The 21798-nt window shown below is 44.7% G+C and overlaps 1 pseudogene across 1 annotated transcript in view; it reads left to right on the forward strand.

Annotated features, from left to right (window-relative positions):
- Positions 1 to 21798, forward strand: part of LOC309562031 (RNA-binding region-containing protein 3-like) — a 126971-nt pseudogene that overhangs the window by 72794 nt on the left and 32379 nt on the right. The window contains exons 10-12 of the transcript XR_014226212.1: positions 18179 to 18364; positions 19069 to 19163; positions 19247 to 19305. The product of XR_014226212.1 is annotated as an RNA-binding region-containing protein 3-like (transcript). The remainder of the gene's footprint in view (positions 1 to 18178; positions 18365 to 19068; positions 19164 to 19246; positions 19306 to 21798) is intronic.

Raw genomic sequence — 21798 nt, forward strand, 5'->3', positions numbered from 1 at the left:
CACAAAGGGGCTGGAGGTAGTCAGTGCTGTCAAACTGTATTCAACCAGCATTCCAGATCTTTGCTTATTGTCATCTGTCTCTAAATCTTTCATAACAATCCTCCAACATAGAAAAAACCTGTTAAATAAGAAAACTGAGGTTATTCTCACATATCCTCTGAAAACTATAAAGAGAGTGTGCTAGCATGCTTGATAATAATTTCAGTAAGGAATCTTCTGCAAAAAAAAAAAATTTACATGCAAAGTATGTCCAAGATCGCCCTCTGCTGGGGAAAAACAGAAATTCCCTGGGAAAAAACTTATAATCAGAACCATGTGGTGATCAGCGATTTCAGTTAAGATCAGTTAACATCTCAGATGTAATTCCTGGGTCTTGGGGTTTTTGGAGGTGAAGGAGATTGAAGATGGGATTTTTTGGTCTTCATCTTTCTTCCTTCTTTAGTGGAGGGAGATCTGTAAGTGGAAGGCGAGCCCTCTCAGGACATGCGGTCGTTAGGTGAGGCTGGCAAAAGGAATTCAGCATACCACTCTGGGAGTTCAATGTGATCTAGCTGTAGATTAGTGCAGAAAGATGGCAAGTCCCCAGGGGTACGCAGATAAAATTGTTTACCACGATAAGTAGCTTGGACAGCGAAGGGATATTTCCATCTATAAGGAATATTTCTGTTTTTCATCGCCTCCAGGATCGGTCTAACTGCCCTCCTGTTTTTAAGAGTAATGGGTGCCAAATCTTGAAACAGTAGAATTTGTGTTTCATTAAACAGAATTTGATCACTCTGTCTGGCTTTTGCCAGAATTTCAGATGTGATTCGTTAGGCAGCATATCACATCCCTGGGTGGCAACGTGTCTGCAGGTTTCTGCCTTAAAGCTCTGTGAGCCCTGTCCATCTCTATTGGGGACTCCTGTGGTCTGTCTAAAAGATTGTTGAATATAGAGGTTAAGGCAGGACGTATATCATTGCCACCTACAGACTCTGGAAGACCCCTTACTCTGATGTTATTCCTTCTTCCACGATTATCAAGGTCTTCCAGATGTCTGTTCATTTCAATTAGGTGGTTAGAGTGGGTGCTCGTGATGGCCTCCAGTCTGTCTATAGCCTTGTCTCTGTGCCTGCCCGCCTTTTCCACCCCTGCCATCTGTTCTTTAAGGCTGACAATGTCCGCCTTGAGGTCAGTGATTGCAGCAGCAAATGAGCCTTTTATGTCGGCAGCTATGACAGTCATGTCGTTGAATGTTAACTGCCTGTCAGTGGCTGGCATGTCACTTACTGTGTCCTCCGAAGCTGCTAGTGATTCTGTATCGAAGTCCTCCTCCACCTCCTGTGTCAGCCTCTTCGCCATCTTGGGTCCTGGGATGTTCTTCTTGGTCGGCGCCTTGGTTCTGAAGATTTCAGCTATCACCTTGCCGCCTGGGGTCCTGGAATTCCTCAGATTTTTGCCCTGGTGGTTCGGTTTAAGAATTCTGCCCATATTCGGCAGAAAGCAGTGCAAATGTGGCCGCAGAATGAGAAAAGGAGCCGCTTCGGGTCCGGAGCTCCGCTCTCAGGCAGCCATTCACGCTGCGCGCCAAGCCACGCCCCCCTGTCCAGCCTTAAGGCTCGTTCGTACACACAATCAGATTATTGGACCAATTTTACGTCCTTTGTGTTGCATGCTAGTTTCATATGCAAAGTGAAGAGGTTACTTTTATATGAAAATTCTCGTACGTAATTCAACTTCAGAAATTATGCAATGTGTTGAATTGTTTTGTATGCATTCTTTTCATTTCCGAGCATTCGTAGTCTTGCTCTTACGATTGTTTTTGGACGAAAACTGTACTATGTAAACAAAAATTGGATGTTGTGTTAACGTACGATAATTTTATAGCCTGCACATTCAGCTTTTGTCGTACGAAAATTCGTAATCGGCTGTCAAAAGCACCATACTAACGATCCGAAAACCGGCAGATCGTTCGGACAAATTTTTACTTCTGATTTTCTTATCGTATGTACGGGCCATAAGGATTTGACAATAAAACCTAGCAGCTGATTGGTTATTGTGCACAGCTGCACCAGATTCTCTGTGCACCGGGTTTAGTAAATCTGCCCCTATGTGTACCCACCACCATTGGATGCTCAGCTCCTATGTTGACCCATGGTTAATAAGTCTAAAGTGCTTGTCCCTTTAAGGGCAATATCTGGATAGCATTTGATCCTCCTTGTCTCCGCCTGGTCTGTTTTCTCCCAGTGATGGTAAGCAGATACCACAATTGGAAGCTTAGGAAAAAATACATGGACCATCATAGTACTTACCATAAAAACAACTGTACTTATTAAGAAACTTCATACAGCAAACTCACATTTTGGAGTGCACTAGAGGCTGGTGCTCAACAGACAAGTAGCATGTGTAGAAAGCCCAGCGGCACTTCTACTGAAGACTGCAGCCTGTGGATGGATAGTCAGGGAAAAAAATGTGCGGCAACGTGATACCAACTTTTTATAAACTGGAAAGTTTATACACTATATTACCAAAAGTATTGGGACACCTGCCTTTTCATGCACATCAACTTTAATGGCATCCCAGTCTTTGTCCATAGGGTTCAATATCAAGGTTTAGGAATGTGCCTATGGCAATGTTTGACCATTCTTCCAGAAGCGCATTTGTGAGGTCAGGCACTGATGTTGGAGAGAAGTGCGAACAAAGAAGGGAGCGCACCGTTCTAGCGCATTATCCTCAATGTAGGCTTTATTAATAAAACATAAAAATGACTACTCACAAACAAAGGTGTAAATCAGTCATATCAAAACCAAGTGTGTGAATATCAGGAGCAATCCATGCGAATGTCCACTGTCCTTAGCGAATGATAGCTGACACGTTTCGAGGCTTCGCCTCTTCCTCTCTTCCTCAGAGCCACTGTGCCGTGTCGAACTCACAAGTTTAAATAGCAGAGTATCGCCCAAGCCTCATCTGTGGGGCCTTGGGAACTCCTTCCTCTAGGGTGTGGTTACAATATTTTTAACCTTTTGCCACATATACCACTGCCATCAGCCCCCAGAGCTGTGGATTCATAACATACCATGATCAAGTGTGCCATCCATGTAACACACACTAAAAACGTATCCAAAGATGCAAATAAAAGTAAAAATAATAATAAGGTCCATTTCAAATTAAAACAATAATAATAATAATAAAAACCATTTCAAATTTAAAACACCAACATACCCCAAACAGATCCAAGGAGGTGTTGCTATTGGCCATAAGTACATCATGTTAATATTGCTGCTGATGATGGGAGTGACAATAAAAGTGTTGATACTGCACTTCCATATTATCCGTTATACATGACATGCAGGGAGGGAGCCGACCGGAGGCCTACCAAGCCTCCTACCATGCTTGTGTCCACTGATATCAGTGGAACGCATGCCGCCAGCTACCACCCGAGTCGCTGCATTGTGCTTTCCAAACACGTGACGTCAGTTCCGCCTTTCATCTTTTCTCATTCACCGTCCATACCAGCTTGTATAAACCCCAGAACGGACAACCCAGGACTGATGCCAGTGAACCAAAGGAGCAGGGGCTCCCCATCCGTACATCCAGACCACAAAAAATTCATTAAATCAACCCCTCGCCCTACTTAGCTGACATCCTTGTACATGATGGAAGGGGAGTAAGAGAATTCCTACATCCTGTCAAAATTAACCACCTGCAGCACCTCCAGAGGATATATATGGGCATTACAACTACTATGCATACAAAATTGTAAAATCATTTAAAAAACATTTAAAAACTTATTGATATTTAATGTATCTCTCTATATACCAACAGTTCCATCTGGTAAAATACCTTTGTAATGGTACCGCATATTCAAGTACATATATTAATATTTTAAAAACCTATAAATAGACCTAATTTGTGAATCCACAAAAGAGGCTACCTATAATTGTCACATTAAATCATAATGCGACCAACCCTGAAAGACCTAAACGATGGGCCCGCTTGCAAACTGAAACCAGATATATGAAAACTGTTGAATAAAAAGTAGTGTGTGTGTGTGTGTGTGTGTGTAAAACTATGTTAAAATATATAATAATAAAACACTGGATAAATAGATATGAGAAAATCATAAATAGTAAATTCTGCAGATATGTTGATAGCTATTATAGGAAAGAAAGAAAAGACAACTTTGTGCATGAGTGTGAGCAATTAACACATAGCTTTAACAAAAAACGTATACACTGCTCCCCAAATCTTACCCTCAGGAGGCGTATGGTTTGTCCTACGTATAAGCAAATCAAACCATGGGTCAAATAATTGGTTCCACAATTGATAAATTGTTTGATCTTGAGGCTGCGACCATCTGATCTACACAGTTCTTAACCCCACATTTATAGTTGCCCGTTTGGTCAAAGACAGTAAACCAGGGGTTAGTCACTGGTACTCCTTTGTCCTGATTCGGAACCTTTTCAGGGGTTTTTACTCAAACCTTTTTACAGTTCCCAGGAAGGAAGGCAAGGTATGCCCAATTCTGGACCTCAAGGTGCTAAACTGCTTTTTTCTCACTTCTATCGACATCAAGGACACCTACCTGCAGATTCTAATATTTGCCAGTCATCAACGCTTCCTCTGTGTTGCCATGAGCGGGGGATTGCGGTACTGGGGTACCTCAACTATCTTCTTCTGCGAGCCGAATCTCCGACTGCGCTAATGGACAACTGGAGATTGCGAAATCGAAGGGAGTTTGGTTGGATTCTGAACCTTCAGGAGTCTGCTTTGGCTCCTCCATCTAAACTGGACCATCTGGGTCTGACTCTGGATTCGGCCTCAGCCAGCATGTTTCTTTCTCTGGAAAAACTCCAGACATTGCAGGAGGCAATTCAGCTTCTTTTGTTTAGCAGATGGTTATCCCTCCGGGCTTGCATGCGGGTGCTGGGCCTGATGGTGTCCACCCTTGAGGCGGTCTGTTTGCACAGTTCACACAAGATCTCTGCTAAAGAGATTCTGGTGAAATGGGACAAGGATCCACCATCTCTAGAGGTGACTTTGTTCTCTGGCACTTAGACAGGGAAAATCCTTTTTCCCCCTGTGCTGGACGGTTGTCACCACGGATGCCCGCTTGAGGCATCCTCAGCACAGTTGTGCTCAGGGAGACCAGACTGCTGATTAATGCTCTGGAAATCCAAGCGATCAGCCTTTGTCTGGCTCATTGGACAATTCATCTTCAGCGGTGTCCGGTACGAATTAATTTGAACTTTGCCACAGCTGTGGTCTAGTCAATCACCAAGGGGGCATAAGTAGTGTCCTGGTGGTTCAATAAGTAGCCGGCATTCTAAGGTGAGCTGGATGGTTTGTTCCAGCCCTCTCAATTTTCTGCCACGACTCCTGTGCTCCTAGGAAGTTGCTGCTATCCGGTGGTCAGCAGGTGGTGCTGTGGAGCAGAGAGCTGAGCAGAGAGCGCGGGATCAGTGCGGCGTGCGTGTGAGAGGAGCAGGTGTTTGCAGATTGGTGTGTGTGTGAGTACCCCCCCCAGTAGAACCGGCGGCGCCCGGTGCTAGAGCCCCCCCTCCAAACTAAAGCGGGCGGCGAGCGGTGCGGTAACCCCCCCACCCCTCCCTTGCTGCGGCGGCGTCGGGTGCTAGAACCCACCCCCCCCCCCAGGTAAAGACTGGCGGCGAGCGGTGCGGTAACCCCCCTCCCTCCCTCCCTTGTTGCTGGCTGCAGTGAATCCCCCTTGCGGCGAGCGGTGCGGGAACCCCCCCCCCACAGAGAGGAGCAGAGGAGACTAGCTGACAGGGAAGTGACCGAGGGAGGCGGGTGCAGAGAGGAGACTGACCGACTGAGGGAGAGGGAGGAACTGCAAGTGACAGGCTTAAAGGGACACACATTAGGTAAGTAAGACTGGTGACTGAGGTTGAACACTGACTGAGGGTGTACTGTAGTGTAGTACCTGAGTGTCTGGGAGTACCTGTTACTACCTGAGTGTCTGAGAGTACCTGTTGCTACCTGAGTGTTGGGAGTACCTGTTACTACCTGAGTGTCTGAGAGTACCTATTACTACCTGAGTGTTGAGAGTACCTGTTACTGCCTGAGTGTCTGGGAGTACCTTTTACTGCCTGAGTGTCTGGGAGTACCTGTTACTGCCTGAGTGTCTGGGAGTACCTGTTACTGCCTGAGTGTCTGGGAGTACCTGTTACTGCCTGAGTGTCTGGGAGTACCTGTGTTATATTCTCCGTGTTGTCAGAGACACAGGACTCTGGTCTGGAACAACGGATGTTTATTCAGGACTCTCTGTACAGCATTACAGGACAGCTCTGCATATCAATACATCTCTACATATGTCTAAAGATGGCCACTCTGCCCCTTGACCCTTGTCATCACTACTGGGTGGAGCCAGCCTTAAAGTGACAGTACATGTGAAACCCTTCAGGTATAACAACCTGTTACTGCCTGAGTGTCTGGGAGTACCTGTTACTGCCTGAGTGTCTGGGAGTACCTGTTACTGCCTGAGTGTCTGGGAGTACCTGTTACTGCCTGAGTGTCTGGGAGTACCTGTTACTGCCTGAGTGTCTGGGAGTACCTGTTACTGCCTGAGTGTCTGGGAGTACCTGTTACTGCCTGAGTGTCTGGGAGTACCTGTTACTGCCTGAGTGTCTGGGAGTACCTGTTACTGCCTGAGTGACTGACCGGGCTGTGTGTCTGTGAGTGCTGTGCGACTGACCGGGCTGTGTGTCTGTGAGTGTTGTGCGACTGACCGGGCTGTGTGTCTGTGAGTGTTGTGCGACTGACCGGGCTGTGTGACTGAGAGTGGGTGCGTCTGACCGGGCTGTGTGACTGAGAGTGGGTGCGTCTGACCGGGCTGTGTGTCTGAGAGTGGGTGCGTCTGACCGGGCTGTGTGTCTGTGAGTGTTGGGCAACTGAGAGTGGGTGCGTCTGACCGGGCTGGGAGACTGTGAGTGTGTGCGACAGGAGTGTTGTGCGACTGACCGGGTGGTGCGACTGGGAGTGGCGTGAGACTGACCGGGCTGTGAGATTGTGAGTGTTGTGCAACTAAGTGTCAGTTGAGGGTAGCGGAGTACCAGAGGGTGAGAAGGTAGAGTTAGGAAGCCAGGAAATAGCCACATAGGATAGACTTAAATCACTGAATCCCCATTAGATAGATTAGTAGGTACAATGCCCGGCGGGTGTGGAGATGCGATTCGGTGTACATCTTGTGGTATGTATACGTTCCTCGATCATGAGATCGAGGGCGAATACAAATGCACAAAGTGTAAGCACGTCGTTTCCCTGGAAGCTCAGGTCCTGAATCTAGGGAAGCAGCTGGCAACACTGAGACGTATGTCCATACTGAAGGAGAGCTGGGATCGTACCCGCCAGGTGCAGGCAGGGATCTGCACAGAGGTGGGCGGAATGACGGAGGTGCAGGCAGCAGAGTAGACATGTGACAGTTAGGAAGGGTAGAGGGCAAAAAGGCAAGGAGGCTGATCCTGGGCTTGAGCACCCCAATAGATACGCCCCGTTGTGTGATGTTGGGGAAACCAGTCAGGGACCAGCATTGCTGGAGCAGAGTGATGCCCTTAGCTGCCAGGGGAAGAACTCCTCCAGTGAGGCTGGGAGAAAGGGAAAGGAAAGACAGGTGCTGGTGGTAGGGGACTCAATTATTAGAAGGACAGACAGTGTAATCTGTGACAAAGACCGTGTGTGCCGAACAGTCTGTTGTTTGCGGGGCGCTCGGGTTCGGCACATTGAGGATCGGGTGGACAGATTATTGGGTGGGGCTGGGGAAGACCTAGCTGTCATGGTACACGTGGGTACCAATGACATAGGCAGAGGAAGATGGAGAGTCCTAAACGATTTCAGGGACTTAGGCGCTAAGTTGAGGAGAAGGACCTCCAAGGTAGTATTTTCCGAAATACTACCTGTACCTCGAGCCACACCAGAGAGGCAGCGGGAGATTTGGGAAGTTAACGAGTGGCTGAGGAGCAGGTGTGGTAAGGAGGGATTCGGGTTCCTGGAGAACTGGGCCGACTTCTCAGTCTGCCACCGGCTCTTTGGTAGGGACGGATTGCACCTAAATGGGGAGGGTGCAGCCGTACTGGGTGAGAGGATGGCCAAAAAGTTAGAGGGGCTTTTAAACTAGGGAATGGGGGGGAGGGTACAGATGTAGAATTAGCCAGTGGAAAGCAAGTTTCAGAGGGCAGAAATGGGGGCATTAGCGGTTGGGTGATCGGAGCTCCTTTACCCAGGTTGGGTATGGGGAAAAATCAAGTGAGCAGCCTAAAAACATCAAATGAGGATAAATGTAACCGGTCAAAATTAAGAGGTTTGTATACCAATGCCAGAAGCCTGGCCAACAAGATGGGAGAGCTGGAGCTGCTGATGTTTGAGGAGGACTTCGATTTTGTGGGGATAACTGAGACTTGGTTTGACAGCTCTCATGATTGGATGGCGACCATTCAGGGGTATTCCCTTTATCGCAGAGATAGAGAGGGTAAAAAAGGGGAAGGGGTATGTCTGTATATTAAGAACAGTGTACAGGTAAATATGAGGGATGATATTAATAATGGAGCTAAGGACGAGGCAGAATCCCTATGGGTAGAGCTTCAAAGGGAAGGAACGGTGGGGAAGGTAATATTGGGCGTATGCTATAGGCCCCCCAACCAGAGGGAGGAGGGGGAGGCGGACCTCATTTTACAGATAGGATTGGCAGCAAGGACGGGAAATGTCATTATAATGGGGGACTTTAATTATCCAGATATAGACTGGGCAGAAGGGAACCGCACACTCAGCCAAGGCTAGGCAGTTCCTAAATGTTTTGCAGGACAATTTCATGGGTCAGATGGTGAATGCACCGACGAGAAACAATGCGGTACTTGACCTACTGATTACCAACAATACAGACCTGCTCACGGATATAGAAATACGGGAGAACTTAGGAAACAGTGACCATAGGTCAATAAGTTTCAGTATTAATTAGTTATAGGAAGCAGAGGGGTAATATAAGGACGCTGAATTTCAAAAGAGCCAATTTCCCAAAACTGCGCTCGCTGCTAGAAAATATCAATTGGGATGGAACCCTGGGAACAAAGAACACGGAGGAAAAATGGGAGTGCTTCAAGAGCATACTTAACAAGGGGATTGACCAGTGCATTCCAAAGGGAAATAAATTTAAAAGAGCAAAATTAAACCCTGGGTGGCTAAACTCCAACATAAAAATGCATATTAGTGCTAAAGAAAAGGCCTTCAAAAAATACAAGACTGAGGGGTCATTGGCAGCATTTAAGCATTACAAAGAGTGTAATAAGAAATGTAAAGACGAAATCAGGGAAAATCATCTAAAATAGAACACGAGAGACATATAGCGGAGAAGAGTAAAAAGAACCCCAAGAAGTTCTTTAACCCCTTCCGTACCGCGTCATGTAAAATGACGTCGGCACAAATCGGCACAAATCCTTTCTCGATCCGGGCCGACGTCATATGATCGGGGGTGAGGCTCGTCCCTCGGACTGAGCCCAACCCCGATCAAGGTAAACAGCCAATGAAATTGGCTGTTTACCACGTGATCGGCTGTGTCAATCACAGCCGATCACATGAGCGGCTCCAGCGCGAGCCGCTCGTTCCTTCCTTAATGCGCGCCCCCGGGGGCGCGCAGCGCGGCGATCGGGGACGAGGCTCGTCCCTCGGACAGAGCCCATCCCCGATCTAGGTAAAGAGCCAATGAAATTGGCTCTTTACCACGTGACCGGCTGTGTCCAATCACAGCCGGTCACAAATGTCATCAGAGAACACGGTAACTAGCTGTCACCGTGTTCTCCTCCTCACACACTGATCCTGTGTGAGGAGGAGATTGTGGTAACAGCTAGTTACCAATCATAGTGCACCCCAACCACACTGATTGCCCCCCCCCCAATAAAGAGCACCTGTCACTAGCCCATCAAAGTACCCGAGTACCTGTCACCAGCCCATCAGGTACTCAGATGACAGGTACTCGGGTACTCTGATGGGCTGATGACAGGTACTCTGATGGGCTGGTGACAGGTACTCGGGTACTCTGATGATGGGTACTCGGGTACTCTGATGACAGGTACTCGGGTACTCTGATGACAGGTACTCTGATGGGCTGGTGACAGGTACTCGGGTACTCTGATGACAGGTACTCGGGTACTCTGATGATGGGTACTCGGGTACTCTGATGACAGGTACTCGGGTACTCTGGTGACAGGTACTCTGATGGGCTGGTGACAGGTACTCGGGTACTCTGATGACAGGTACTCGGGTACTCTGATGACAAGTACTCGGGTACTCTGATGACAGGTACTCGGGTACTCTGATGACGGGTACTCGGGTACTCTGATGACAGGTACTCGGGTACTCTGATGACAGGTACTCGGGTACTCTGATGACAGGTACTCTGGTACTTTGAGTACCCGTCATCGGAGTACCCGAGTACCTGTCACCTACCCAACAGAGTACCCGAGTACCTTCCACCTGCTCATCAGAGTACCTGACACCTGAAGTACCCGAGTACTTGCCACCTGCTCATCATTACCCATCACTACTCATCAGTACCCATCAGTACCTATCACCTATTAGTATCAGTACTGATCATCCGTACCCATCAGTACAGTATCAGTATCACCTATCAGTATCAGTACTACTCATCAGTACCTATCACCTGCCTGTCACCTGCCCATAAGAGTACCCGAGTACCTGTCACCTGCCTATCAGAGTACTCGAGTACCTGCCACTTGCTCATCAGTACCAGAGTACCTGTCACCTGCCCAGCAAAGTACCCGAGTACCTGTCACCCTTCATACAGCCACCATGTCTAAGTCCAAAAAGGTTAACATACGTCGTCCGTTTAAACCTAAATACCGGTGTTATGGCAGCAGATAGCTGCCATAACCCTGGTATTTTTTTAAACGGTGGACGGTTGGCTTTCCGATAAGGGTGGTCCCAGCGGCAGATTCGCCGCGGGATCACCCTTCCGGGGTGGCGGAAGAGGTGCCCCCCCCTCCCGCTGCATTCTGGTCCTTTTCCCCGCTTACCGGACCCGCCGGCAGCGGGGAAAACGATCCGGTCCCAGATCCTCACAGACAGGATGTCGAGTGAGGGCAAGCTTGCCCTCACTCGACTCTATGGTCTTGGAGGACCGGAGCTACGGCAAACGTCGTTGCCTAGCAACCAGTTTAAAGGTCCCTTTTTTTTTTTTCATTTTATTTAATTTTTTTTTAATTTTTTTTTTTTATTTTTTCTATCTTTTAGTGTACTTGTGAGATCTGAGGACTTTTTGACCCCAGATCTCACAAAAAAGAGGTCCTGTCGTGCCTTTTTCTATTACAAGTAATGTTTACATTTCTTGCAATAGAAATAAAAATGATCAATTTTTTTTTTTTAAAAAAAACAGTGTAAAAATAAAAAATAATAAATAAAATAAATAGTAAAAAAAAAAAAAAAAAAAAAATTAAAGCGCCGTGTCCCCGCGAGCTCGCGCGCAGAAGCGAACGCATACGGAAACCCCGCCCACATATGTAAACAGTGTTCAAACTACACATGTGAGGTATCGTCGCGATCGTTAGAGCAAGAGCAATAATTTGAGCCATAGACCTCCTCTGTAACTCTAAGATAGCAACCTGTAGAAATTTTTAAAATGTCGCCTATGGGGATTTTTAGGTACCAAAATTTGTCACCATTCTGTGAGCGTGCGCAATTTTGAAGCATGACATGTTGGGTATCTATTTACTCGGCGTAACATTATCTTTCACATTATGGAAAACAATTGGGCTAACTTTACTGGTTTCTTATTTTTTAATTAAAAAAAGAGATTTTTTCCCAAAAAATTGCGTTTGGAAGACCGCTGCGCAAATGCGGTGTGATAAAAAATATTGCAATAATCTCCATTTTATTCTCTAGGGTCTCTGCTAAAAAAAAATATATAATGTTTTGGGGTTCTAAGTAGTTTTCTAGCAAAAACAACTAATTTTAGCTTGTAAACACCAAATGTCAAAAATAGGCCTAGGCAAGTGGCTAGGATGCATGATGATGCTCCTTGGATGTTTAGGCCCCTCTATATGGCTAGGCTGTGAAAAAGTCTCACACATGTGGTATTGCCATACTCAGGAGGAGTGGCAGAATGTATTTTGGGGTGTCATTTTTGCGATGTACATGCTATGTGTTAGGAATATCCTATAAATTGACAACTTTGTGTAAAAAAAAAAGTTTTTATTTTTTTCCCACATTTTCCAAAAACTTGTGGAAAAAAATGACATGTTCAAAGGACCCATAATGCCTCATAGAATATACGTTGGAGTGTTTGCTTTCCAAAATGGGGTCATTTTGTGGACTTTTCCATTGTATTGTTGCTCTAGGGCCTTGAAAAGTGTGATAGGTAGTAAGAAAGTTTTATGTGTATTTATGCTCCTAAAACGCCTTATGGTGCTACTTGGACGTGGAGTCTCTTTTTGTGGCCAGGCTGTGTAAAAGTCTCACACATGTGGTATCACCATACTCAGAAGGAGTAGCAGAATGAATTTTGGGGTGTCATTTTTGCTGTGTACATGCTATGTGTTAGAAATAGCTTATAAATTGACAACGTTTTGGGAAAAAAAAAGAAAAAAAAATGTTTTCTTCATTTTCCCAAGAATTGTGGGAAAAAATTATAACTTCAAAAAACTCACCATGCCTCTTACTAAATACCTTGGACTGTCTACTTTACAAAAAGGGGTCATTTGGGGGGTATTTGTACTGTCCTGACATTTCAGGGCCTCAAGAAAGGAGACAGGCCATCAGTACATCTGGTGTGATCAATTTTCAGTAATTGGTACCATAGCTTCTAGACTCAATAACTTTCACACAGACTAAATAATATACACTAATTTGGGTTAATTTTACCAGAGATATGTAGCAGTATAAATTTTGGCCCAAATGTATGAAGAAAAATTAATTTTTGCAAAATTTTATAATAGAAACTAAAAAAAAGTGTTTTTTTTGCAAAATTTTTGCTCTTTTTTTGCTTATATCACGAAAAAAAAAAAACCCCAGTTGTGATCAAATACCACCAAAAGAAAGCTCTATTTGTGTGAAAAAAATGATAAAAATTTTGTTTGGTTACAGTGTAGCATGACTGAGCAATTGTCATTCAAAGTGTGAGAGTGCTGAAAGCTGAAAATTGGTCTGGGCAGGAAGGGGGTCTAACTGCTCTGTATGGAAGCGGTTAAGTATATAAACAGTAAGAAAGCGAGGCCAGATCACATTGGCCCCATAAAAGATGATAAAGGAAATATGGCCACTGAGGACAGAGAAAAGGTGGAAGTGTTAAATCATTTCTTCTCTTCAGTCTTCACAAAAGAATCGGGGGGCTACACAAATCTAGCTTGTAAGGCCAAACTAAACAACACACCACAGGAAGTGCCGCCATGGCTAACAGAAGATAGACTTAGAACTAAACTAGAGAAACTTAACATAAATAAATCACCGGGACCGGATGGCTTGCACCCGAGGGTTCTTAAAGAGCTCAGCCAGGTGATTGCCAGACCATTATTCTTGATCTTTAAGGATAGTTTACAGACGGGTATGGTGCCAGCTGATTGGAAAAAAGCCAACGTGGTACCAATATTTAAAAAGGGGCCAAGGTATATCCCGGGGAACTATAGGCCGGTCAGCCTAACATCTGTAGTCTGCAAGATGTTGGAGGGGAGGTTAAGGGACCACATACAAGACTTTAGTAATGAAAACAGTATTATTAGTAGTAATCATAATGGATTCATGAAAAATCATTCTTGCCAAACCAATCTATTAACCTTCTACGACGAAGTGAGCTGCCACCTAGATAAAGGTAAGCCTGTGGATGTGGTGTATCTGGACTTTGCAAAGGCCTTTGACACCGTTCCCCACAAACGCTTACTGTACAAACTAAGGAAGGTAGGTATGGACCATAAGGTGAGTACCTGGATAGAGAACTGGTTCCAGGGGAGAGTCCAGAGGGTGATGATTAATGGGGGAGTATTCGGATTGGGTGGGTGTGGAAAGTGGGGTCCCCCAGGGTTCGGTCCTGGGACCAATCCTGTTTAATTTATTCATAAATGATCTAGAGGAGGGGATATCTAGTACAATCTCAGTATTTGCAGATGACACTAAACTAGGCATGCCATTATCTTCTATGCAGGATGTAGAAACCTTACAAACGGACCTGAACAAAATAACGGGGTGGGCAACTACATGGCAGATGAGGTTTAATGTTGAAAAATGTAAAGTAATGCACTTGGGGGCCAAAAACCAGAAAGCAAGCTACTCACTAGGGGGGGAACCTCTGGGTGAGTCTAGGATGGAAAAGGACTTGGGGGTACTGGTAGACAACAGGCTTGGCAGTGGCATGCAATGCCAAGCCGCTGCAAGTAAAGCCAACAGAATACTGGGATGTATAAAAAAGGGGATTCACTCCAGAAATAAAGATATTCTTCCACTCTACAAGACAGTGGTCCGGCCACATCTGGAGTATGCTGTCCAGTTCTGGGCACCGGTCCTCAGGAAGGATGTGCTGGAACTGGAAAGAGTCCAGAGAAGGGCGACAAAAATAATTAGGGGAATGGAGGACATCAGCTATGAGGAGAGGCTACAAGTACTGAACCTGTTCTCTCTGGAGAAGAGAAGATTGAGGGGGGATATGATATCAATATACAAATACTGTACTGGTGACCCTAGCATAAGGAACAAACTATTCAGAGTAAGGGAATACAATAAGACACGTGGCCACTCACTAAAACTAGAGGAAAGGCGGTTTAACCTTAAAATGCGTAAGGGGTTCTTCACTGTGAGAGCAGTAAGGATGTGGAATTCTCTTCCACAAGCAGTCGTATCAGCAGGGAGCATTGATAGTTTCAAAAAACTATTAGATGGGCACCTTAGAGACCACAACATACAGGGGTATACAATGTATGGTTAAAAGCAAACACACACACACATCATAGGTTGAACTGGATGGACTGTTGTCTTTTTTCAACCTCACTAACTATGTAACTATGTAAGGATCAAAGCTGAAAGGGATTCCGTCCAGACTGACCTCGCCGGTCTTGGTACGCCGATCGGGTACGGCTGGTCGCCGATGCTCCTTGGGGACTTCCTCTCAGGGAGGATCTGCAGTCTCAAGGACCGATCTTCCATCCTGCTTCAGTGTCTGGCTTTGACGACTTGGCTGTTAAACACCAGGTGCTGAAGGATGGAGGTTTATCTGAGTCGGAGGTTCCTACGCGTTGAAAGCTAGGAAATCTACTTCTAGGAAGATCTACCATCATACGTGGAAGACGTACATTGTGTGGTGTGAGTCTCTTGGGCTTTATCCTCTCTCCTTCTCAGTGGCTCAGATCTTAACCTTCCTTCAACGGGGGATTGAACATAAATTGGCCTTGAATACCATCAAGGGCCAGGTATCGGTTTTGGCAGTCTTTTTCAAACGACATTTGGCCTCGCACTCCCTGGTGCGTACCTTTCTTCAGGGTGTTCCTGCAATACAATGGCAATGGAGCCCTTCAATGCGGGCTCCATTGCCACCCTGGGATCTTAATGTGGTGATTTCCGCTCTACAGAAGCCTCCCTTTGAAAATATTTTGGAGGTTTCCCTGCTTGCGCTGCCCCAGAAGGTGACTTTTTTTTTTGTGGCTATCACCTCTGCGCTCAGGGTGTCAGAACTGGCGGCGTTATTCTGTCATTCACCTTATTGGTGATTTACAAGGATAAGGTGGTGCTTCGCCCCTGTCCATCATTCCTTCCTAACGTGGCTCTTAACTGTCATTTGCATGAAGACATTGTGTTGCCTTCCCTGTGTCCCAGGCCAAACATCCGAAGGAAATCCCCTTGCATGCCTTGGATGTGGTCCAGGCAATTAGGGGTGTACCTGGCAGCTACGGAGTCTTTTAGGAAGTCAGACTCTCTATTTTGTGCTCACGGACAGACTTGACTTAAAGAGTTGTCTGCTTCTTCTGCAACCATTTCCAGATGGATCAGACAGAGGGTGGTTCAGACCTATTGCATCAGGGGTCAGGTTCCTCCTTTCCCTGTCAAGGAGCACTCTATTAGGGCACTTGGTGTCTCCTGGGCTTCCTTTTATCAAGCTTCAGTGACGCAGGTTTGTAAGGCAGCCACCTGGTCGTCGGTGCACGCTTTTATAAAATTTGTATAAAGTGGATGTGTTGGCATCTGCGGATGCTTTTTTTGCTGCAAGGTTTTGCTGGCTGCTGTTTAGGGGACCTGGTCCTCTTTGAGGTTGTATTGTTTTTTTCAGGTGAGCTCCAGTTTTTTTATGGTTGAGCTCAATGTTATCTGGTTGGCTTTAGTTAGCCTTGGGAATTTCTTTCTGCTTTTTTTCCCACCCCTCACGTTTAACACTGCTTTAGGACGTCCCCGAAGAATCAGAAGATGTGTCTGTCAATGAATGAAAGAGAAAATGGGATTTTGGACTTACTGTTAAATCCATTTCTCTGATGTTCATTGACTGACACAGCACCCACCCCTCTGGAGTTTGCTTTCTTTTGACCTTGCTTGTATCAGAAATGAGTGCCTGTAGCTGAGAGTGGGTGTACACCCCCTGGGACTGCCCATAGGCGTAGCCGGGCTTTTTCCTGCCTAGAGTCCTACTCCTGTAGGGGGCAGTGTAACCCAATGGTTAAGAAGAATCAGGAGCTGTGTTAGTCAATGAACATCAGAGAAATGGATTTTACGGTAAATCAAAAATCCCATTTTATCTTTCATGAGCGCTATAAATCGGGTTTAGGGCCTTCACAACATGATCGTGAGCTTCCTGTCCAGGCATAAATCCCACCTGCTCTGGGCCAATGAGCTTGGGCATAGATTCTGTCAGTCTATTGGCCAAGATTTTCACCAGTTTTTTTATGTCCACATTTAGCATTGAAATTGGCCTATAGCTGGCGCAATCGGTAGGGTTTTTAGCTGGCTTGGAAATAAGGGTGATGTGATAATAGTGAGCCGTGAAGCCATCAGGGCCAGGGCTCTTTCCCAGTTTTGGACTCTTTATTGCCAACATAAGTTCATCAACTGTGATAGGTTTTTCTTAAAATCCAATTTCTGCAAATGTTAAAGTGGGCATACCACTGTCACTTAGATCATTTCTCTAAGCTGCCATCAATGCTGCGTGTCAAGCCAAGCCCCCTCTGCCTCCACTGTTTACTGTCATTTGAATAACTGAGTAGGGATTAGTTCTGGGTGTTAGCCTTTAATCTCAATTTGGGAAGAAATCCCCTTGATCAGCCTGGGCCCAGGATCCAGTTCTCTCAATGATCTTTTTAAAGGTTAAAGGCTAAGTCCACCTTTTGGGACCATGTTTCTTGTTACACCCATGTTTAAGGTGTAACATGAACGTTAACCTAAAAAAGGTGGAGTTATTGGCACTTGCAGGCAGTTTAGGATTTATGTCCAAATTAGGATAATTTAGGTAAACCCTGCAGTAAAAATGTATTGTATGGGTTAGTTGACAACACACTATTCCCTGTAAAATCTGTAAATTAATAGGTTTGTACCAAGCAATTTCTTGCAATTGTAAATTGACAATGGACTGTGTTTATTTAAGTGGAATACATGTTCACAAAGCAGAACTACACTGCATCTGAGCACCATAAATCAAAAACGCTGTTTGATTCATTTCTAATATTCAGAGCAAGCTATAACCCATCCACCAGTGTCTCCATGCTTTCTTTTTCTGAGAACTCACTTTGATAAACACCCCCTAGCATTTCTGGTTTTGGCTATCTTTAGTAGGGGGAGATGATTCATGTAGCATTTACTTCCTGTAATCTATCAGTCCTTAGCTCAGGCATGCAGGTGTGCTTAGCTGAGAGAGCCCCTCCTGATGACTCCTGGGATGTATGACATAATTTACCTAGGCCTGAAAACCACAAAGTAACCGAAGAAATGTAAAAAAGTAAATACAAAAAAATATCTTCCTATCAATTTACTACTGCTAGCAGTATAATAATTAAAATTAGTTAATGTTGACTGAGACTGAAGTTCTGCATTAATGCTATTTGCCATAATGCATTCACTGGCCTACAAATGTTTTAAACTTTGTCCCTTTTTATCTGTACTGTAATTAGGTAAATTATAATAATAGCACCTGCAATTATTGTTGGTGGAATTGTTTATTTTTACAGAAAGTAGTAATCTAAAAAAATCCAATTTTTTTTTTTTTTTTTCACAGCCCCTGTTCCACAAGTAGAGGCAAAGACTGTTTTACAGGAAAGTGAAGAGATGCCAGGATTTGGAAAGATCTATCCCACTCAAGTATCTAAGGATGATGACGATGATGATGGAGATGAGGAAGATGATTTGCCAAAAGAATTTATTTCCAGGAGGGAATTGGGGAAAAAGAGAATTTCAAAAGAAGGCAAGTTTTCTTTGTAGATGACCCATAGTCTCCCAAGAATTATGCCCAGTCTCTCATTGTGGTAACATTTGTAGATAGTAGCAATAAATAAAACCTCACAGGGGAGAAATCTATACATACCTTCTAGAAAAATTGTGCCATTCAAGAGTAGTTTTGGAAATGGATGTAGGTTTCTTTATAAGGCCATTAGAAAAATAATAAAATTATATTTGTGGCTTTAAAATAACAATACTGCTGTCAAGTTGAGTTGGAGGGAGTGCTTATATTTCTTCCTTCTGTGGTTATGAGCTGCGCATTTCCATTCCCTAATTATGTAGACTAAAGGTGCAGCACATGTCTCAGCTAGCAAATACAGAACTACAAGGAGTGAGGCTTAGTGCTGACTGGGCTCCAGCATAGCCGGGAAATCTTGCAGCTCCACTAACAGGAAGCAAGAAAAGCCATTTATGTGCATCTGACTGTGAATTTGTTGTTGGCTGCTTAATTTCCACTGCAGTGGAATGAATTTTGTCACTTAAGGAATAAGGCAAATAGGAGTTCATGGTTCCAATTATTTTTCTTGCAAAAAAACGAATTATAACATGTATGTGAAAATTTTCAAAATGACCTTGGACTAGTGATTAACACTAATATGTCGTACATGAAAAGTTTGATTGCGAAATAATCGATAACTTCTTTAAAACCTTGTTTATTCCTGGATGTAGAAATGCGCCAGCTTTCTGTGATCAAGGGTTATGAGCCGGGAGAGCCAAACTGCAGACTGTATGTGAAAAATTTAGCAAAACAAGTCACTGAAAAGGTAATGATCACATGCAGATTGCGGTCTGTGTTTCTGTCATCATGTGCTCCATTTACCTACATATTGCACTTCTTTTCCAACAGGAGCTCAAGTTTATATTTGGGAAATTCATCAACTTTTCATCTGAAACCGAAAAGAATATGTAAGTTGCAGTTACTAGATTTGATATGACAAAGTAGTAAATGCCTTGTGGCCTACTTAACAGTACACATCCAGATTTTGAGTATTTTGTCATTCTGGCCTTTTTTATGGTACCAGTGGGTAATGACACCTTCAAGTGGTCAGAGGCTTTGGTTAACCGTATGAGCAGGTCTTCCATGTCAAATGAGCAGAAGACCAGCCTTCTTTAGCGTGTGCTGCTGTCAGCAACAGAAACGCATCAATTGAACCAAAGCACTAAACCTGTGAAGTCAGTGTTCAACTTGTTTACATAGACCGAGCCCTGTCCTGTACTTCTCGTTGTCGATCCACAGGTGTTGGCAGTCATCCATTGGCCAGCACCCTTTGATTGGCTTGTGCTGTGTCTAATCACAGCACAGCCAGGTCACCGGAGGCTCACATGTACCCACGCCCCCTACCCGGAAGTGCCGGATCGCATACTAGGTACAAAATTACGAGGTTTGTATACCAATGCCAGAAGCCTGGCCAACTAGATGGGAGAGCTGGAGCTGCTGATGTTTGAGGAGGACTTAGATTTTGTGGGGATAACAGAGACTTGGTTCGACAACTCTCATGATTGGATGGCGACCATTCAGGGGTATTCCCTTTATCGCAGAGCTAGAGAGGGTAAAAAGGGGGAGGGGTATTTCTGTATATTAAGAACAGTGTACAGGTAAATATGAGGGATGATATTAATAATGGAGCTATGGACAGGCAAAATCCCTATGGGTAGAACTTAAAAGGGAAGGCACTATAGGGAAGGTAATATTTGGGCGTATGCTATAGGCCCCCCAACCAGAGGGAGGAGGGGGAGGCAGACCTTCTTTTACAGATAGGATTGGCAGCAAGGATGGGAAATGTCATTATAATGGGGGACTTTAATTATCCAGATATAGACTGGGCAGAAGGAAACGTGCGCATTCAGCCAAGGCTCTGCAGTTCCTAAATGTTTTGCAGGACAATTTTATGGGTCAGATGGTGAACGCACCGACAAGAAACAATGCGGTACTTGATCTAAATACTTGTAGAAATACGGGGCAACTTAGGAAACAGTGACCATAGGTCAATTAGTTTCAGTATTAATTATAGTAATAGGAAACACAAGAGTAATATAAGGACACTGAATTTCAAAAGAGCCAATTTCCCAAAACTGCGCTTTTTGCTAGAAAATATCAAATGGGATAGAACCCTGGGAACAAAGAACACGGAGGAAAAATGCTTCAAGAGCATACTAAACAAAGGGATTGGCCAGTGCATTCCAAAGGGAAATACATTTAAAAGAGCAAAACTAAACCCTGGGTGGCTAAACTCAAACCTAAAAATGCATATTAATACTAAAGAAAGGGCCTTCAAAAAATACAAGGCTGAGGGGTCATTGGCAGCATTCAAGCATTACAAAGAGTGTACTAAGAAATGTAAAGGTGAAATCAAGGCGGCTAAAATATAACACGAGAGACATATAGCGGAAGAGAGTAAAAAGAACCCCAAGAAATTCTTTAAGTATATAAACAGTAAGAAAGCGAGGCCAGAACACATTGGCGCCCCATAAAAGACAAAGGAAATCTGGCCACAGAGGACAGAGAGAAGGCGAAAGTGTTAAATAAATAATTTCTTCTCTTCAGTCTTCACATAAGAATTGGGGGGGCTACACTAACCCAGCTTGTAATGCTAAACTAAATAATACACCTCAGGAAGTACCGCCATGGCTAACAGAAGATAGACTTAGAACTAAACTAGAAAAACTTAACATAAATCACCGGGACCGGATGGCTTGCACCCGAGGGTTCTTAAAGAGCTCAGCCAGGTGATTGCCAGACCATTATTCTTGATCTTTAAGGATAGTCTACAGACGGGTATGGTGCCAGCTGATTGGAAAAAAGCCAACGTGGTACCAATATTTAGAAAAGGGCTGAGATATATCCCGGGTAACTATAGGCCGGTCAGCCTAACATCAGTAGTCTGCAAGACTTTGGAGGGGAGGTTAAGGGACCACATACAAACAAGACTTTAGTAATGAAAACTGTATTATTAGTAGTAATCAGCATGGATTCATGAAAAATCGTTCTTGCCAAACCAATCTATTAACCTTCTACGATGAAGTGAGCTGCCACCTAGATAAAGGTAAGCCTGTGGATGTGGTGTATCTGGACTTTGCAAAGGCCTTTGACACCGTTCCTCACAAACGCTTACTGTACAAACTAAGGAATGTAGGTATGGACCATAAGGTGAGTACCTGGATAGAGAACTGGCTCCAGGGAGAGTCCAGAGGGAGGTGATTAATGGGGAGCACTCGGATTGGGCAGGTGTGGAAAGTGGGGTCCCCCAAGGTTCTGTCCTTGGACCAATCCTGATTAATTTATACATAAATGATCTAGAGGAGGGAATATCTAGTACAATCTCAGTATTTGCGGATGATACTAAACTAAGCATGCCAATATCTTCTATGCAGGATGTGGAAACCTTACAAGCGGACCTG

The sequence above is a fragment of the Pelophylax lessonae genome (genome assembly GCF_965119305.1).
Source record: "Pelophylax lessonae genome assembly, chromosome: 8".
NCBI classification, from domain to species: Eukaryota; Metazoa; Chordata; class Amphibia; order Anura; family Ranidae; genus Pelophylax; species Pelophylax lessonae.